The following is an 18,365-nucleotide window of genomic DNA, read 5'->3' as shown; positions in this document are numbered from 1 at the left end:
TTTATCCCCTCCACATACAGAGAAGACAACATATAGAGTCCTTGAATTAGAATCTGTTTTCATTTTTATAAGAATGTTGGTCCCCTTTTCTTTTTTAAACATGATAAATACATCCACAACCCTCTGAAGGAGTGATACCTAGAAGCAAATAGGGGATTTACAAAGTGTTGAGCCCCATTTTGACTGGTCTGTATTAATGCCATAATTGCTCTGAAGTTTTCTGAATGAATCATAATGTTATCATAATTCATGTGTTAATATTCCTGGGTTAACGAAGCTCTATTTTTAACCTAATTATTAACCTTTAAAATGTATCTTACCTCTCAAGAGTGGATTTAGATTTCAGACCATGTATTAGTTTCCCTGGCTGTCATTGCAAATTACCACAGATTTGTGCCTTGAAACCAGCCTCATTTATTAGTTCACAGTTCTGTAGGTCAGAGGTCTGGGTACAGTATAGCTTAGGTGGGTATTCTGCTTAGGGTCTAACAATACCCAAATCAAGGTGTTGGCAGAAACTTTCAGGAAGAAAAATCCTCTCCAAGTTCATCCAGTTCAGTTCAGTTCAGTCGCTCAGTCACGTCCGACTCTTTGCGACCCCATGGAGTGCAGCACGCCACAACTCCCTGCCTATTACCAACTCGAGGAATTTGCTCAAACTCATGTCCATTGAGTCGGTGATGCCATCCAACCATCTCATCCTCTGTCGTCCCCTTCTCCTCTCACCCTCAATCTTTCCCAGCATCAGGGGCTTTTCAAATGAGTCAGTTCTTCGAATCAGGTGGCCAAAGTATTGGAGTTTCAGCTTCAGCATCAGTCTTTCCAATGAATGTTCAGGTCTGATTTCCTTTAGGACGGACTGGTTGGATCTCCTTGTAGTCCAAGGGACTCTCAAGAATCTTCTCCAACACCACAGTTCAAAAGCATCAGTTCTTCGGCACTCAGCTTTCTTTATTCATGGAGAAGGAAATGGCAACCCACTCCAGTATTCTTGCCTGGAGAATTCCATGGACAGAGGAATCTGGCAGAGTACAGTCCATTGGGTCGCAAAGAGTTGGACACGACTGAGTAATACACACACAACTTTCTTTGTAATCCAACTCTCACATCCATACATGACTACTGGAAAAACATTAGCTTTGACTACTTTGTTGGCAAAGTAATATCTCTGCTTTTTAATAAGCTGTCTAGGTTGGCCATAACTTTTCTTCCAAGGAGCAAGCTTCTTTTAATTTCATGACTGCAGTCACCATCTGTAGTGATTTTGGAGCCCCCCAAAATAAAGTCTGTCACTGTTTCCACTGTTTCCCCATCAGTAACCTCAGATATGCAGATGACACCACCCTTATGGCAGAAAGTGAAGAAGAACTAAGAGCCTCTTGAAGAAAGTGAAAGAAGAGAGTGAAAAAGTTGGTTTAAAACTCAACATTCAGAAAACTAAGATTATGACATCTGGTCCCATCACTTCTTGGCAAATAGATGGGTAAGTTCATCCAGAGGGTTGGCCAAATTTAGTTCCTTGTGATTGTAAAACTGAGGTCCTCATTTCCTCACTGGCCATGAGTCAGGGGCTAGTCTTTGCTCCTAGAGGCTGCCCACATTCCTTCTCATGCTTTCCATGTGACCCCCCACAGCAATGTCAAGTCCTTCTTATGCTTCAACTCTCTCTGGCTTTTCCTTCTGCCACATCTCTCCTCTGCTTTGAGTTAGAGGAAGTTCTCTGTTTTTAAGGACTCATGTGATCAGATTTAGCCCATACGGATAATCTAAGATAATCGCCCTATATTAAGGTCCATAAACTTAATCACATCTACAAAGTCCCTTTGGCCATGTAGCATTACATATATACTTGTTTCAATGGTGGGACATCTTTGAGAGTCCATTATTCCACCTATCACAGAGAAGAAAACAACAACAAACCAGACTGAAAATTCGTCATGAAATTGGGATTTCAAACACAGATCTCAGCAGCTTTCTTGAGTTACTATATAGCACCTACTATAAAGCATGGTACCTTTGTATGTGAATGACTTTTCGTGTTTGGCAGGTGAATATAGGAGTTTGGAGTCTTGGAGATGAACGACAGACAAGCCCAGATATTGTTCTAAAATAGATCAATTAATCAAGGACTTCGGAGTGAAGATAGGGATGAATTTGTATTGCTCCAGTCCTGGAGCTTGACTCAGACCCTGACAGAATGGCAAACCTTCTGGGAAAAGATCTGTGTGCCTTCTTGGGTCCCTCGGTGACCTCTTTAAGAACAAAATAATAGAAAATCCTCTGTAGATGTAGGAACATCTGACAAGAGGATTTTAAATGAGATTGGATATTCTCTGGTTAATACAAACATTATTTTATCTATCAGCTATATGATAAAATGTTTAAAAATCCAAGGGGACTTCCTTGGCAGTCCACTGGTTAAGACTCTGTGCTTCCACAGCAGGGTACATGGGTTCCATCCCTGGTTGAGGAACTAAGATCCTGCATGCTGCATGGTGTGGCCAAAAAAAAAAAGAAAAAATCCAATAAAATATTAATAACTACAAATGCTCATCATCATATTAATTTGGGTGAATATAGTAACAGCCAATAAAGTCACAGGAGGGTCTTCATTTGAAGAGAAGAAAAACTCAAAACATTTTTTGGTTTTGTTATTTTGGATTTTTTTCCCCTCAAAATGTACAAATAGAGGAGAGATACATGGGTTTGCAAAAGAGTCAGACACAACTTAGCAACTAAACAACATTAAAAATTAGCTCTAAGTAAATAAAAAATTTCTGATTTTGATATAGGCTAAATTAAAAGCTATTAGGTAGACCCTTTCATAGTGTAGTTATTTGTGGGGGAAACTGACTCAGAAAACCCAGCATTCATAATATATTGATAAGTAAAAGCAGAAGACTACAAAATAGCATATGCATATTAGAGTCTTTTTTATATATATACATATAAAAAAGAATATAAGGGAACTTACCAAAATGGCAACAGTGATTATCTCTAGGTAGTAAGATTATAGGTATTCAAAATTTTTTCTTTGTGTTCTTCTAAGTTTTCAAATTTTTCTCCCTTGAGAAAAATTAATTCCATAATTATTACTTCCACAATTAGAACTGTATAAAAATCAAACAACAAAAAAGAAAATCAAACTCAAGATGGAAAGAGTGAGTGGGAACCATTCAAGAACATAATTCACCATGCTCCTAAATGTATTGATCTTCAGTGTAATAGCTATTTTTCTTACCTTTGGCTGCCAAGAACCTTTTGAAATCCTTCCTATTTAGGAATTTAGGATTTTCCAATCGCATGACTATAATTCTAAATCCCCTAGTGTCAAAGACAATGGTTTATTTTCCCAGTTTGTCTTGTATCTAAGGCACAAATCTTTGATCAAGGCTCTTTGTGACCAGAGAGAGCATTAGAGATGACACTTCTCTCCAGAAGCCCATGACATAAGGAGGCAAACATCCCATGGAATCCATGGCTGAATGGCATTCACTTTTCAAAGCCAGAGGTGGCTGAAATCCTAGTGGGAACCTCCTTGGCTTGGTGATGGTGGCTATAGGATCTTCATAGGAGCAGTTCTGACATGTGGTTGGGGTCTTATCTGGGCTGTGAAGCCTCTCTGCCAGATTCTCCTGTCTTCCAGGACATTCTGTGAATTATTTAACATCCTTTCATAAATCCCACTTCTGCTGTACCCAGAATGAGGTTTTTGTTTTTGTTTTTTTTAATTTATTTATCTATTTGGCTGTGTTGGGTCTTAGTTGTGGCATGCGGCACCTTGTTCCCCAACCAGGGATCGAACCTGGGCCCACTACATTGGGAATGTGGTGTCTTGGCCACTGGACCACCAGGGAAGCCTTTAGAGTTTTGTTCACAACTAAGAACCTTGATTGTTATGTACTGAATTGTGTCTCTCAGTTCAGTTCAGTCGCTCAGCCGTGTCCGACTCTTTGCGACCCCATGAATTGCAGCACGCCAGGCCTCCCTGTCCATCACCATCTCCCGGAGTTCACTCAGACTCATGTCCATCGAGTCAGTGATGCCATCCAGCCATCTCATCGTCTGTCATCCCCTTCTCCTCCTGCCCCTAATCCCTCCCAACATCAGGGTCTTTTCCAATGAGTCAACTCTTCGCATGAGGTGGCCAAAGTATTGAAGTTTCAGCTTTAGCATCAGTCCTTCCAATGAACACCCAGGACTGATCTCCTTTAGGATGGACTGGTTGGATCTCCTTGCAGTCCACGGGACTCTCAAAAGTCTTCTCCAACACCACAGTTCAAAAGCACTAATTCTTTGGCACTCAGCTTTCTTCACAGTCCAACTCGCACATCCATACATGACTACTGGAAAAACCATAGCCTTGACTAGACGGACCCTTGTTGACAAAGTAATGTCTCTGCTTTTGAATATGCTGTCTAGGTTGGTCATAACTTTCCTTCCAAGGAGTAAGCGTTTTTTAATTTCATGGCTGCAATCACCATCTGCAGTGATTTTGGACCCCAAAAAAATAAAGTCTGTCACTGTTTCCACTGTTTCCCCATCTATTTGCCATGAAGTGATGGGACCAGATGCCATGATCTTAGTTTTCTGAATGTTGAGCTTTAAGCCAACTTTTTCACTCTCCTCTTTCACTTTCATCAAGAGGCTTTTTAGTTCCTCTTCACTTTCTGCCATAAGGGTGGTGTCATCTGCATATCTGAGGTTATTGATATTTCTTCCAGCAATCTTGATTCCAGCTTGTGCTTCCTCCAGCCCAGCATTTCTCATGATGTACTCTGCATATAAGTTCAATAAGCAGGGTGACAATATACAGCCTTGATGTACTCCTTTTCCTATTTGGAACCAGTCTGTTGTTCCATGTCTAGTTCTAACTGTTGCTTCCTGACCTGCATGTAGGTTTCTTAAGAGGCAGGTCAGGTGGTCTGGTATTCCCATCTCTTTCAGAATTTTCCAGTTTATTATGATCCACACAGTCAAAGGCTTTGGCATAGTCAATAAAGCAGAAATAGATGTTTTTCTGGAACTCTCTTGCTTTTTTGATGATCCAACAGATGTTGGCAATTTGATCTCTGCCTTTTCTAAAACCAGCTTGAACATCTGGAAGTTCACGGTTCACGTATTGCTGAAGCCTGGTTTCGAGAATTTGTGTCTCTACCCCCATTCATATGTTGAAGCCTTAACTTCCAGGACCTCAGAATGTGACTGTTTGGAGATAAGGCCTTTAAAGATTAAAACAAGCCCTTAAGGGGGTTCCCTGATGGCTCAGTGGTTAAAGAATTTGCCTGCAATCCAGGAGACAGGGTTCAATCCCTGGGTCAGGAAGACTCCCTGGAGATGGAAAATGGCAACCCATTCCAGTATTCTTGCAGGGAGAATCCCATGGACAAAGGAGCCTGGTGGGCTACATACAGTCCAAAGGGTCTCTTAGGATAAATGCTAATCCAATCTGGCTGATGTCTTTATAAGAAGAGGAAGAGACGGCAGGGCACATGCACAGAGGAAAGGCCATTTGAGGACACAAAAGGTGGCAGTCTGCAAACCAAGGAGAGACCTCAGAGGAAACCAGTCCTGTGGACACCTTGATTTAGGACTTCTAGCCTTCAGAGGAGAAGGCGATGGCACCCCACTCCAGTACTCTTGCCTGGAAAATCCCATGGACAGAGGAGCCTGGTAGGCTGCAGTCCATGGGGTCGCGAAGAGTCAGACACGACTGAGGGACTTCACTTTCACTTTTCACTTTCATGCATTGGAGAAGGAAATGGCAACCCACTCCAGTGTTCTTGCCTGGAGAATCCCAGGGACGGGGGAGCCTGGTGGGCTGCCGTCTCTGGGGTCGCACAGAGTCGGACACGACTGAAGCGACTTAGCAGCAGCAGCAGCCTTCAGAACTATGAAAAAATAAATTTGTCTTCATTAGGCCACTCAGTCCATGGTATTCCATTACGCAACTGGAGCAAACTAATACACTGACAATACAAGGATCTACAGTATTTTTAAAGAAAAAGCCCAAACCTATGCTTTATTCATGGACTCATGAAAAGCCACAGCAAAGGCCAAGAAAGTGTGTGGGCAACTGTCCAGTTACCAGGGAGACAGACTCTCAGAAATCCAACAGCAGTTAAGGCACATACAGAGAATCATAGTTCACAATCAAGGGGAGTGGGCAAGAGACAGAAGGCAAAATTCATGTCCAAAGGTCAGCATAGTACCCCACTGCGAAGGCAGGAAGAAGAGTGACCAAAGGTAAAGAGTGGGCAAGTAATGGAAGACACCAGCTCCAAAGAAAATGGATTCAAAGGCAAATGTTTTCCTTTTATTTTAAATAACATGTATTTCTTTTTATTTGGTTATAAAACATTATATGCTCCTCGTAGAACATTTGGGAAATACTAAAAAATAAATAAATAAAATTTGCACTCACACACAAATAAACCTTACCAACAAGCCTCCAACCTAGAGATAAGCACTGTTAAAATTTGGGTAGATTTCCTTCTGGTCATTTTTCTATGTATATATAACACATTAAAAAAATTCTGACTTGCATGTACTGTGTTGTCTGTTTCTGTTGTGGATCCATTTGTTTTACTTAACAATGTAGTGGGAACACTTCCCATGTCAGAGTCTTATATGAGCCTCAGGGGGTTGGTCTGTCCAGGGCCAGCAGATAGAAAGGGAATATGGCTCAACAAATTTGCAGAGATACTTGAACTTGAAAATAAGGTCAGGTCCTAAAAATAGAATAGCTTCATATTGCTTCATTCAAGGATGTCTCCCACGATCTTGTCATTTATTCACTGCTTGCTTGTGAAAAAAATGTCTCATTTTAGAAATCCATAACTCAGATATTTTTAAAAAGTCATCTTAGTGAGATTGTATTACAGTTTATTGAGTTTAGAAATTCTCTATTGATTCTGCCATCAGCCTTCCCAAGTTTTTTTTTTTTTTTTTTTTTAAAGCAGCCTGCACTTGTCAAAAAATTACTCTAAATAGCCTGTAAACCACTTGAATTTGCCCCTTTTATGTAGTGAAATTGGTCAGTTTCCCAACAGCAAAGAAGAGAGGAAATATGGATTGGCAGTAACCAATATTACTTTTTAAACTAACAAGGTGGGCTCTCTAAAATCAGGGTTTTAGTAGGAGACGCAAGTAGTTTCAGCCTTAACTAAGGTTTTCAAACCCTGCGGGGAAAAAGAGCATTCTTTTGTTTCTGCTTTGAGTTCAGGGCTGTAATTTCTCATCTTGCTGGGCTAATCGGGGACAATGCTGACTTTTCACTAACCAGATCTAGAAGCCCCAAAGGAACACAGCTTAAATCACACCCAGTAACAAATTGGAAGCCTTTGTCCTCTGATAAGGCTGGACATTTTGTGAGATGATTATAACCTTCTGCATTTGGTCTTGAACTTGGCCTATATTTCCGTGGTTGCCTCCTGGTGAAAGCCTTTTGGATTTCCACTTCAGATAAAGCAAAGGAATCTCTGGTCTCAGATGTGTGTTGAATTGGGGAAAATATATGGAACACAAGTGTATCATTTTATTCATTTTTAAGTGTACAGTTGTATGGCCCTAAGTATATTTACATTGCTATGCAAACATCACCACCCATGTTCTCCAATACCCGCTAAACACCAACTTCCATTCCTTTTCTCCCAGCCTTTGGCAACCACCACTGTATTCTCTGTCTCAGTGAATTTGACTACTCTGCTGCTGCTGCTGCTAAGTTGCTTCAGTCGTGTCCAACTATTTGCGACCCCAGAGACGGCAGCCCACCAGGCTCCCCCTTCCCTGGGATTCTCCAGGCAAGAACACTGGAGTGGGTTGCCATTTCCTTCTCCATGAAAGGAAAAGTGAAAGTGAAGTCGTTCAGTCATGTCCGACTCTTAGCGACCCCGTGAACTGCAGCCTACCAGGCTCCTCCATCCATGGGATTTTCCAGGCAAGAGTACTGGAGTGGGGTGCCATTGCCTTCTCCGTTGACTACTCTAGGTAACTCATATAGGTAGAAGCACACAGTATTTGTCCTTTTATGACTGACTTATTTCACTTAGCATAGTGTCTTTAAGGTCTGCACATATTGTAATGTGTCAGAACTTCACTCCTTTTCAAGGCTGAATAATATTCCATTATTATTATATATACATAATATATATTATTATGTATATATGTACATATACATATATACATAATAATATATATATTATTACCCAACAGGTAAAAACAACCCAAGTATCCAAGTATCAACAGATGAATGGATAAGTGGTATATTTTGTTTATCCATTCATCTGTTGATACTTGGATACTTGGGTTGTTTTTACCTGTTGGGTATTGTGAATAACGCTGCTATGTACATGGGTTTTGAGTCCCTGCTTTCAATTCTTTTGGTCATATCTTCAGAAGTGAAATTTTTGGATCATATGGTGATTCTATGTTTACTCTTTTGAAGAACTGCCATATGAATTTTTCCAAATGATTACACTATTTTACATTCCCATCAGCTGAGAGTAAGTGTTCCAATTTCTTCAAATGTGTTTTAAAGTATCCATGTTCACATCACCAAATCATCATTTCTATCATCCCCAGGAGCTTTTAACATTTTATTTATTTATTTATTTATATTTGGCTGTGCTGGATCTTTGTTGCTGCACCTGGGCTTTTTCTACTTGCGGTGCTTGGGTTTCTCGTTGCGGTGGCTTCTCTTGTTGCAGAGCACAGGCTCTAGAACGTTTGGGCTTCAGGAGTTGCACCACACCAGCTCAGTAGTTGTGGTGCATGGCCTTAGTTGGCATGTGGCATGTGGGAGCTTCCCAGATCAGGGATTGAACCACTGTCCCCTGCATTGGCAGGTGGATTCTTAACCACTGGACCACTAAGGAAATCCCCAAAAAGCTTTTTAAAAAATGGCTGCCAAACTCTACTGTGGATAAGAATAACCCAAAAAGTGTGTTAAAGTGCTGATTACTGCCCTCATCTTGGATCTTCTCATTCAGTAGGTCTTCAGGTAGCTCGGGAATCTGCATTTTCATACAGTTGTCCCAGGTAGTTCTCATGCAGGTGGGTCTATGTGTTATGATTTGAGAAAAACTGAGATAAAAGTTATAAACTCAGAAGTGATTCCCTCAGGAGCCAAAGCTTAAAGTTTTACCTCTTCTTGAATTCGACTCACTTTGATATGTTAGTGAATTTTAGGTCTGTGCTTGAGTGACTGTATGCAGTCAATGTAGGGAAATTTGATTTCAAGACTTCAGGACAAAAAGTCTTGTAGAAGTTACTTCCTGACTTTTTCAGCTGTCTACATTTTAATCATCTTACATTTTCTCCTGTTTTTTTCTGTATTTTCCAAATTTCCAACATTAGACATGCATTACTTTTATTATTAGAAAAATGCTTCTCAAATCACTGAACCAAAGAAAAAATTTTTAAAGGTTCAAATATTTCCTCTGTGAAGTTTTTTCTTCCCACTTCCCTTCCCCCCAACTCATATAAATCACTCTATGTCCACGCTTTCCTGACGTTTGGTTTATAACTTTTCTAGACTATATCTCTCATTGAATGACAGTGGTTGCACTTAATAGAAACTTCAGACAGGAGGCTGATTTGTCTCTTTAACATGGCCACAGTCTCTTTAACAGGGCTGTACAAGTGAGAGGAATAAACGCTGGAGGCGGGAACATTGGATACTTTCCATCTGCTAACCCCAAACTCCCAATCCATCCCTCCCCACTACTTCCTCTACCCCACCTCTTGGCAAGTTCTCTATGTCTGTTTCTGTTTCATAGACAAGTTCATCTGTGTCCTAGTTTGGATTCCACATATAAGTGATATCGTATGGCATTTGTCTTTCTCTTTCTGACTTCAGTATTTTATTCTTTCTGATGGTATTATCAATTGAACTGTTTTCTTAATTTCACCTTTTGATGGTTCATTACAAGTGTAGTAATATACTTGGTTTTTGTAAATTGATCTTGTATTTTGCAATCTATCTGAACTCATTAGTTATAATAGTTTTTTTAGTGGATTATTCAGGAATTTTTGTATCAAAGGTGTTATCTGTGAATGCACATTGTTTTACTTCTTCCTTTCCAATCTAGATGCCGTTTCTTTCTTTTTGTTGCCTAACTGCCCTTGCTCAACCCACTCCAGTATTCTGCCTGGGAAATCCCACAGGCAGAGGAGACTGGCGGGGTATAGTCCATGGAGTCACAAAGAGTTGGACTCCACCGACCACAACAACACAATGTACAACAACTTCCGTTGCTAGAACCTCCAGTACAACGTTGAATACAAGTGGCTATAGCAAATATTCTTCTCTTATTCATAATCCTAGGAAGAAAGCAGCTGGTCTTTTGCCATTAAATGTGATATTTGCTGTTGGTTTTTTATTATGCCCTTTATCAAGTTGAGAAAGCTCCCTTCTATTCCTAGTGTGCTATATTTGTTTTTTTTTTTTATTTTTCTGGTCATGAAAGAGTGTTGGATTTTGTCAAAAGCTTTTCTATGTTTATGGAGATGATCATGTGGCTTTTGTTTTTTATTCTATTGATGTGGTGTATTATTACATTAATTGGGTTTTTAGATATTAAACCTTGTATTGGGATAAATCCTGCTTAGTCATGGTGTATAATTCTTTTTACATGTTGCTAGGTTTGGTTTGTTGAGAAGTTTTGCATCAGTATTGATAAGAGATATTGGTCTGTGATTTTTCTTTTCATGCAGTGTCTTTAATCTGACTATGTGCTGTGTGCTTAGTCGCTCAGTCATGTCCAACTTTTTGTGACCCTATGGACTGTAGCCCGCCAGGCTCCTCTGGCCATGGCGATGCTCCAGGCAAGAACACTGGAGTGGGTTGCAATGCCCTCCTCCAGGGGATCTTCCCAACCTAGGGATTGAACCCAGGTCTCTCTCATTGCAGGCAGAGCCTTTACTATCTGAGCCACAAGGGAAGACCTTTATCTGACTACAGGGTTGGGATAATTCTGGGCTCATAGAATGAGTTAAGAATTGTATCTTCCTCTTTCATTTCCTGAAAGATCTTGAGAAGGATTGGTATTAATTGTTCTTTAAATGTTTGATAGAAATTATCAGTGAACCCTTTTGGTTCTGGATGTCTCTTTGTTGACAAGTTTTTGATAACTGATTCAATCTCCTTGCTAGTTATAGGCCTACTGAGAATATTTTTTTTTTCTTGGATCCACATGGGTAGTTTGTGTCAGTCTAGGAATTTTTCCGTTTCATCTAAGTTATCTAATTTATTGGCTATAATTATTTTTATTTCTTTAAAATTCTTATCTCTGTAAAGTTGGTATTAATTTCTCCGTTTTTATTTCCAATTCTAGCTATTTCAGTCATCTCTATTTTTTTCTTGGTCAGTCTATCTAAAGATATGTCAAATTTGTTAATCTTTCAAACAACCAGTTTTTGGTTTCATTGATTTTGGCTTTGTTTTTCTTTTTTTCAATTTCATTAATTTCCACTCTAATTTTTATTGCTCCTTTCCTTCTGCATGCTTTAGGTTTAGTTTGCTCTTCTTTTTCACAGTATCTTGAGATGGACTGTAAGGTTACTGATTTGAGATCATTCTTGATTTTTCTTGTAAGGCAGGTCTGATCGCAACACATTTTCTCAGTTTTTGTTTATTCCTAACTGCCTCTTGAGAAACCTATATGCAGGTCAGGAAGCAACAGTTAGAACTGGACATGGACCAACAGACTGGTTCCAAATAGGAAAAGGAGTACGTCAAGGCAGTATATTGTGACCCTGCTTATTTAACTTATATGTAGAGTACATCAGGAGAAACGCTGGGCTGGAAGAAGTACAAGCTGGAATCAAGATTGCTGGAAGAAATATCAATAACCTCAGATATGCAGATGACACCACCCTTATGGCAGAAAGTGAAGAGGAACTAAAAAGCCTCTTGAAAGTGAAAGAGGACAGTGAAAAAGTTGGCTTAAAGTTCAACATTCAGAAAATGAAAATCATGGCATCTGGTCCCATCGTTTCATGGGAAATAGATGGGGAAACAGTGGAAACAGTGTCAGACTTTATTTTTGGGGCCTCCAAAATCACTGCAGATGGTGACTGCAGCCATGAAATTAAAAGACGCTTACTCCTTGGAAGGAAAGTTATGACCAACCTAGATAGCATATTCAAAAGCAGAGACATTACTTTGTCAACAAAGGTCCGTCTAGTCAAGGCTATGGTTTTTTCCGGTAGTCATGTATGGATGTGAGAGTTTGACTGTGAAGAAAGCTGAGCGCCGAAGAATTGATGCTTTTGAACTGTGGTGTTGGAGAAGACTCTTGAGAGTCCCTTGGACTGCAAGGAGATCCAACCAGTCCATTCTGAAGGAGATCAGCCCTGGGATTTCTTGGAAGGAATGAAACTCCAGTACTTTGGAAGCTGAAACTCCAGTACTTTGGCCACCTCATGTGAAGAGCTGACTCATTGGAAAAAACTCTGATGCTGGGAGGGATTGGGGGCAGGAGGAGAAGGGGATGACAGAGGATGAGATGGCTGGATGGCATCACCGGCTCGATGGATGTGAGTTTGAGTGAACTCCGGGAGTTGGTGATAGACAGGGAGGCCTGGCATGCTGCAATTCATGGGGTTGCAAAGAGTTGCACACGACTGAGCTACTGAACTGAACTGAACTGAACTGAAGTGTTAGTCAGTCAGTCATGTCCAACTCTTTGTGGCCCCATGGACTATAGCCCACCAGGCCCCTCTGTCCATGGAATTCTCCAGGCAGGAACACTGAAGTGGGTTGCCATTCCCTTCTCCAGGGGATCTTCCCGACCCAGGGATTGAACCCATGCCTCTTGCATTGTAGGCTGATTCTTTACTGTCTGAGCCACTCAGGGAATGTCTTTATTTCACCTTTATTTAAAAAATTAGCTTTACTAAATATAGTATTATTGTTGGCAGTTTTTTCTTTGAGCACTTTAAATATGGTTCCTACCTTCCCGCCCCAAACTCAGGAGCTTGTTGCTTATTATTGGTATTTGCTTGTTTATTTTTTTAGTGACCGACTGGATTATTTTAGTGAAGTTTATTCTGTTCCACCTTCCCCTGTGTCCCAGTTATGTGAAGTCTCTGATGTTGATCTTTAGGGAGTGCAGCCAATGGTATGCCCAAAGTCACCCTATGATGACAGTAGTTTTGGCTGGACTCTCTTTGACAGTTTCTTTCCCTCACTATACCCAACTGTTAAGCTCCATTAATTACCAGTGCCATGCAGCTCTTTGACCAGGGATGCAACCCATGCCCCCTGCAGTGGAAGCATGGAGTCCTAACCACTGGACCACCAGGGAATCCTCACTAGCTGACTCTTTATTGTTTTCAACAATGTCTTGGGGTATAAATTTTCTCCACAGACTGATCCCATTAATCTGCATCCTTTCAAAGTATACTTCTTGAAGTAAGTGCTTGAGATTTGTTCTCATCCTAGAAGGGCTCCTCCCAGTTGTCTCCTCCCCTGTTGTCTCTAGGAAATCAGCCAGACTGCAGTTTAGCCTAGATCTTCAATGACTCTACCAATTTCCTTCCAATTAACTTCCACCACAACCTCCACTATTTGAGAATGCCCTAGGCTTAAACTTCCCACATTTCTGTCACAAATGAAGTCAAATCCTTTAGGGAGAGATTCAGAGCTCGCTGTATAATAGCCTATCTCTCCCCCCAGGGAAAATTTCTGAGCCATGGCTCTGGAATTGTGGGTAGAAACAATGGGGTGTTTCTCCTTGAATGACACCCCCACTTTAGGAGCTGAGCCTTTGGTGTAAGAGGGCAGAAGCCTCAGGACTTCTCAGCTTATGGCTCCCCCATGGAGCCTCTGCCTTATAAGCTGGGGCAAGGGGAACTGGGGCTCCAGTTTTCTCAACAGTGCTTCATCCATAATAGAACTTCCATCTCATGAATGAGAGCTAATGAAAAAAGAAAGTCCCTGCATGCTCAGTCGCTAAGTTGCGTCTGACTCTTTGTGTCCCCATGGACTGTAGCCCACCAGGCTCTGTCCAAGCCAAGAATACTGGAGTGGGCCACTGTTTTACTCAAGGGGATCTTCCCAACTCAGGGACTGAACTCGCTGTACTTGTCTAGAACTTAGCCTCAGCAGCAGGTAGCTGGGGACAGGGTAAGAAATTCTCACATCCAACCCCTTCCCAGATGCTAAGTAACCCTTGGACTAGGAGCTGGGGAATGTCCTGTACACTCAGCTACAGCAGCCTGGGATGGAATTTCCATCTTACTAAGCTGGAAAAGGGGAGGGAGAGAGCAGAGTATTGGTCCAAGTACCACAGCCTCTATCTGTCCTTTCCAAGTTTTAGTTGATTTTTCTGAATAAATGTCTCTTCATTTGCTGTATGCCCTTCGAACTGTCCCCAGAGGCTCTGGACAAGTGTTATTAAAAATGAGTTTTGCCAGTTTCTCTGCGGAAGGGTCTATGGAACTCTTCATATTGTCATGCTAGAAGTGGTAATCTTTGCCTTTGATTTTCACATTAATTCACGATTACTGGTTTTATGTATTTTCTTCTTTAGGTGAAAGTAAGGTATTGAATTGTATCTGGTATCAAATAATACTATAGGTTAAATTATCTTGATAAACCAATAGATCAGTCTGAAGAATTTCCATGAAAAAAGGAACCGTAACTAATCAGTTTTCAAGGAAAGAGAACCATACACAGAACATAGTTTCTAGGTGATTGACTCACTGTATCACAATGGATTATACTTTTTAAAAAATAGAACATATGTTTAAATATTAGAATATTTGATTGAGTTGATTTAGTCATTATTATGCCAAATGCACCCATGAAGGAACAGATCCACAATTACTGATTCAGCACAAAAGTTAAAAAAATTTTAACTCTCTTTACTTCTTACATAACCACCCAGTTTGGCTTCTCTTCCCACCTTTTATTTACCTTCTTTTGAGATAAAACTTTAACAACCAATTTATTTAATGGTTTGACTTATTCTGCAGACTTGTTGAATAGCCAATTTTGCAGATATATTTTTCAGGAAGAATTTTTTTTTTTTCAGGAAGAACTGTTATTTTAATAACATGAATTCTTTCCAACAGTGATAATGGCAGACATTCTGCCTGGACAATGAGTTTTGAATAGTTTGCAATGGGGGAGCAAGATTGAATTTGTAGGATTTATGTACCCTGAAGGTATATAAAACCTACTCACTGTTCTCTCCTTATCAAAGATGATCAAAATCTCATTCTGTTTTAGTTTTCTCTACTGTTAACAAACCTATTCCTGAGGTCTCTAGCTCATATACTATTTTTTAAAATCAGAGACTATAAAGGAAGGACAGGATTACCATTTCTCTGGTTCTTTGGGAGCATAGTCCTATGGCATGAGATCATGAATTAATTTATCATAAGTGGTTACTTTTCAGTTCAAGTTATTATTGATCATATGTTTGAAATAAATACCAACCAATGTCAATGGGGTCACAAAGAGTTGGAAATGACTTAGCAAATGAACAGCATCAACAACAGCAAAAGCACTTATAGCTATTGTAACTATACTAGTAAATATAACTGAATGTCCCAAATCTCCAAAGACAAAGTCTCCCCTGAGACATATTCCAGCAGAAATAAGAGAATGCAGTTGGCCGTCTGGATCTGTAGGTCCACATCCACAGATTCAACCAATCCCAGATTTGTAGATGTGAAACCTGTGGATACAGAGGGACAACTGTACTGTACCATTTTATATGAGGGATTTAAACATCCATGGATTTAGATATCTACTGCGGAGTCCTGGAACTGATCCCCGTGGATATCATGTATGACTGCATACAATTTTCTAAGATTGCTTCCCAGAAACAATGTAAGGTTAATATCACCCCTTTTGCTGGGTAAGAAGAACTCATGCCAGTTATGTGGCTTTTGATTCTGAGATTTCGCCTTTGACACATCAAATTCCCTAGGGAATTTCCTTCAGCGCTAATGTTGGGGGATATATATATATGTCTGTGTATCTTATAGGTATGGAGATATACATATATATATGTATATGGATATATATATACGCATATATCCACATATATATACACAAAACAAACAAGGAAATAAATACCAAATCTCAGTGCAAAATCTTTTTTAAAAAGTAGATTTCTACTGGGATCAAACTCTCTGGTGAAGTGGTTTGTAGGCAACAAAAGCCTCTAGAGAATCGCTATTTCCTTTTAAAAATTTTGTTGTTGTTGTTAAGGCTCCAAAAATCACCCTCTTAATGTGTTTTTGAAAAAATAAATTGGTAACAAATTTCAGTGTTTTAAAATTCTATTAAAATGCCAACTGCTTTCTTTCAGGCACAGCTGAGTTTGTTTCAGCCTCCGGAGTGGTACTAATTTTCATTATTTGCAATGCAAGCATTCACACTTACAGTAAATTATCGGCACACAGTTATATTTAAAGTGAATATTATTTAAGTATTGAAGGGTATGGAATTATATTCATTGAAACATAATTAAAGTACAGAGACATATAATAATAAGTTGGTGGAAGTATGTGCAATAATAATTCAAGGTAATCACTGCATTATGATTGTGTTGCAGATTAGAACAGAATATAATGAAGTCTCCATTTAATTAGTGCACTTTAATTCTGAGGCAGATTAGAAGCAAAGGGTACTTTAGAGAAGTGCCAGTTCCTATTCTTACTGGAGAAACAGGTGAAGATGATGTTCTGAAAAGACTCTAATTTGAGTTTAGAAGTAGCCAGTGAAATGAGATATATAATTTTAACCTCTTACTCCATCACTCTGTTGTATGTACACAGGATAGAACTCTATGTTAAGACTGTGCAAACAATTCTTGAGTGGAGCACCTGATTACCTGTTTCCCAATCAAGCCCATCTATCCCTCTTGCCTTAGCTTACATTATTCCTCCACAGACAGCCTCTGCTCCTGCCAAACATCCCTGGTCTTGGCACTGGAAATACCCTGAACACTTTCCAAGAACATGTATGTCAAGGCTCCTGGTGAAACGAGAGCCCAGGACCAAGAGAGTGATTTAGCTAGTCTTCAGAGCTCTTCTGGGTTGGCCATCCTACCCCTGCATATGGCCACATCCTCTGATTCCCAGGAGGTCTTGAATTCCAACTTCTCTCAGTCCAGCCAATCGGCTCTGCCAGCAGCTTCCCAGAATTGCTGCCAGAATCTGCTTGTGTGAGAAATTGATACTGTGCTCTGGCCCTCTTAAATCAGTGCCCAGACTCTTTCTGATCCTTTCCACCTCCTGGTTAAGGCTCTGCACGGCCCTGAAGTGCCCAAAGGCCAAACCAATTCATCCTTCTTAATTCCCTCACTGGAGCAGCTCTAAAGCCTCCAAAGTCACTTCTACTTCTGAATTCCTCTGACTCTGATGTGTTTGGGTGACTCACAGAACAATTCGTGGACAGATGCTAAAGCAATACATTATACACCATTCTTCCCAATAACTTTGTAAGCTTTCTGTGAGGACGATTCCTCCAAGACTTTTATCCTCAATGGCTACCACAGTGCCAGTTGCCTAAAGCAGTTATTTATATAGCACAATGGTTAAGAATGTGGGCTTTGTCTGCATAAGAGTCATTACAAAGGGAGATTTGGACTGGAAGATATCATCTCAACCAAGTGATCATCTCAACCAACTAACATCGCCAATAATGGAACCAACTGACATCATGTGTCTCCTGATTAAATGCACAGAGAAAGGCATCATTTTTCCAGTAGTCTCGCCCCAAATAGATAATCTGAGTCTAAACATGTGGAAACATCAGATAAACCAAATTGATCCACATTATATAGAATAACTGGTTTATAGTGTTCAACCATGTCAAGATCATGAAAGACAAAAAAAGACTGTGGAAATGTTCCAGGTGAAAAGTGGCTAATGTGACAATTGAATGCAATGTGTGATCAAAGATTTGATGCTGAACCACAAGACTTTTTTTCTGTAACAGACATAATTGGAAGAATCGAAATAAGATTTGAGAATCTGATAAACAGTATTGTTTCAATGTTAACTGATAGTACAATGACAATTGTACAGTGTTTATATAAGAGAATGTCCTTGTTTTTAAGAAACACACTGAGGTATTTAGGGGTAAAAAAGCTTCATGTGTTCAGTCTACTCTCAAATGGGTCCAAAATGATGTCTATACATATCATATATATGTACATTATATATTAACACACATATAAACATACATATACACACAGGAAGAGAAGGATAAAGCAAATTATGGTAAAAGGCTAACATTTGGAGATTCAAGAGCAGGGTATATGAAATTCTCTACTACTCTTGCAACTTGCAGTCTGACAGTATATCAAAATGAAAGTTTTTGGTTTGTTTTTGTTATTTTG

General features: G+C 39.9%; 1 protein-coding gene and 1 non-coding gene across 2 annotated transcripts in view; both read right to left on the bottom strand.

Annotated features, from left to right (window-relative positions):
* The window catches only part of LOC113888031, a 54,802-nt gene that overhangs the window by 25,263 nt on the left and 11,174 nt on the right, over positions 1-18,365 (bottom strand). The gene's annotated exons all lie outside the window — the stretch shown is intronic.
* TRNAG-CCC lies at positions 3,785-3,857 on the bottom strand. Its single transcript has one exon. It is a non-coding gene; the product is annotated as a tRNA-Gly (tRNA).

Source organism: Bos indicus x Bos taurus, chromosome X (assembly GCF_003369695.1).
Source record: "Bos indicus x Bos taurus breed Angus x Brahman F1 hybrid chromosome X, Bos_hybrid_MaternalHap_v2.0, whole genome shotgun sequence".
Taxonomy (NCBI): Eukaryota; Metazoa; Chordata; class Mammalia; order Artiodactyla; family Bovidae; genus Bos; species Bos indicus x Bos taurus.
This window is presented reverse-complemented; position numbering and strand designations above follow the sequence as displayed.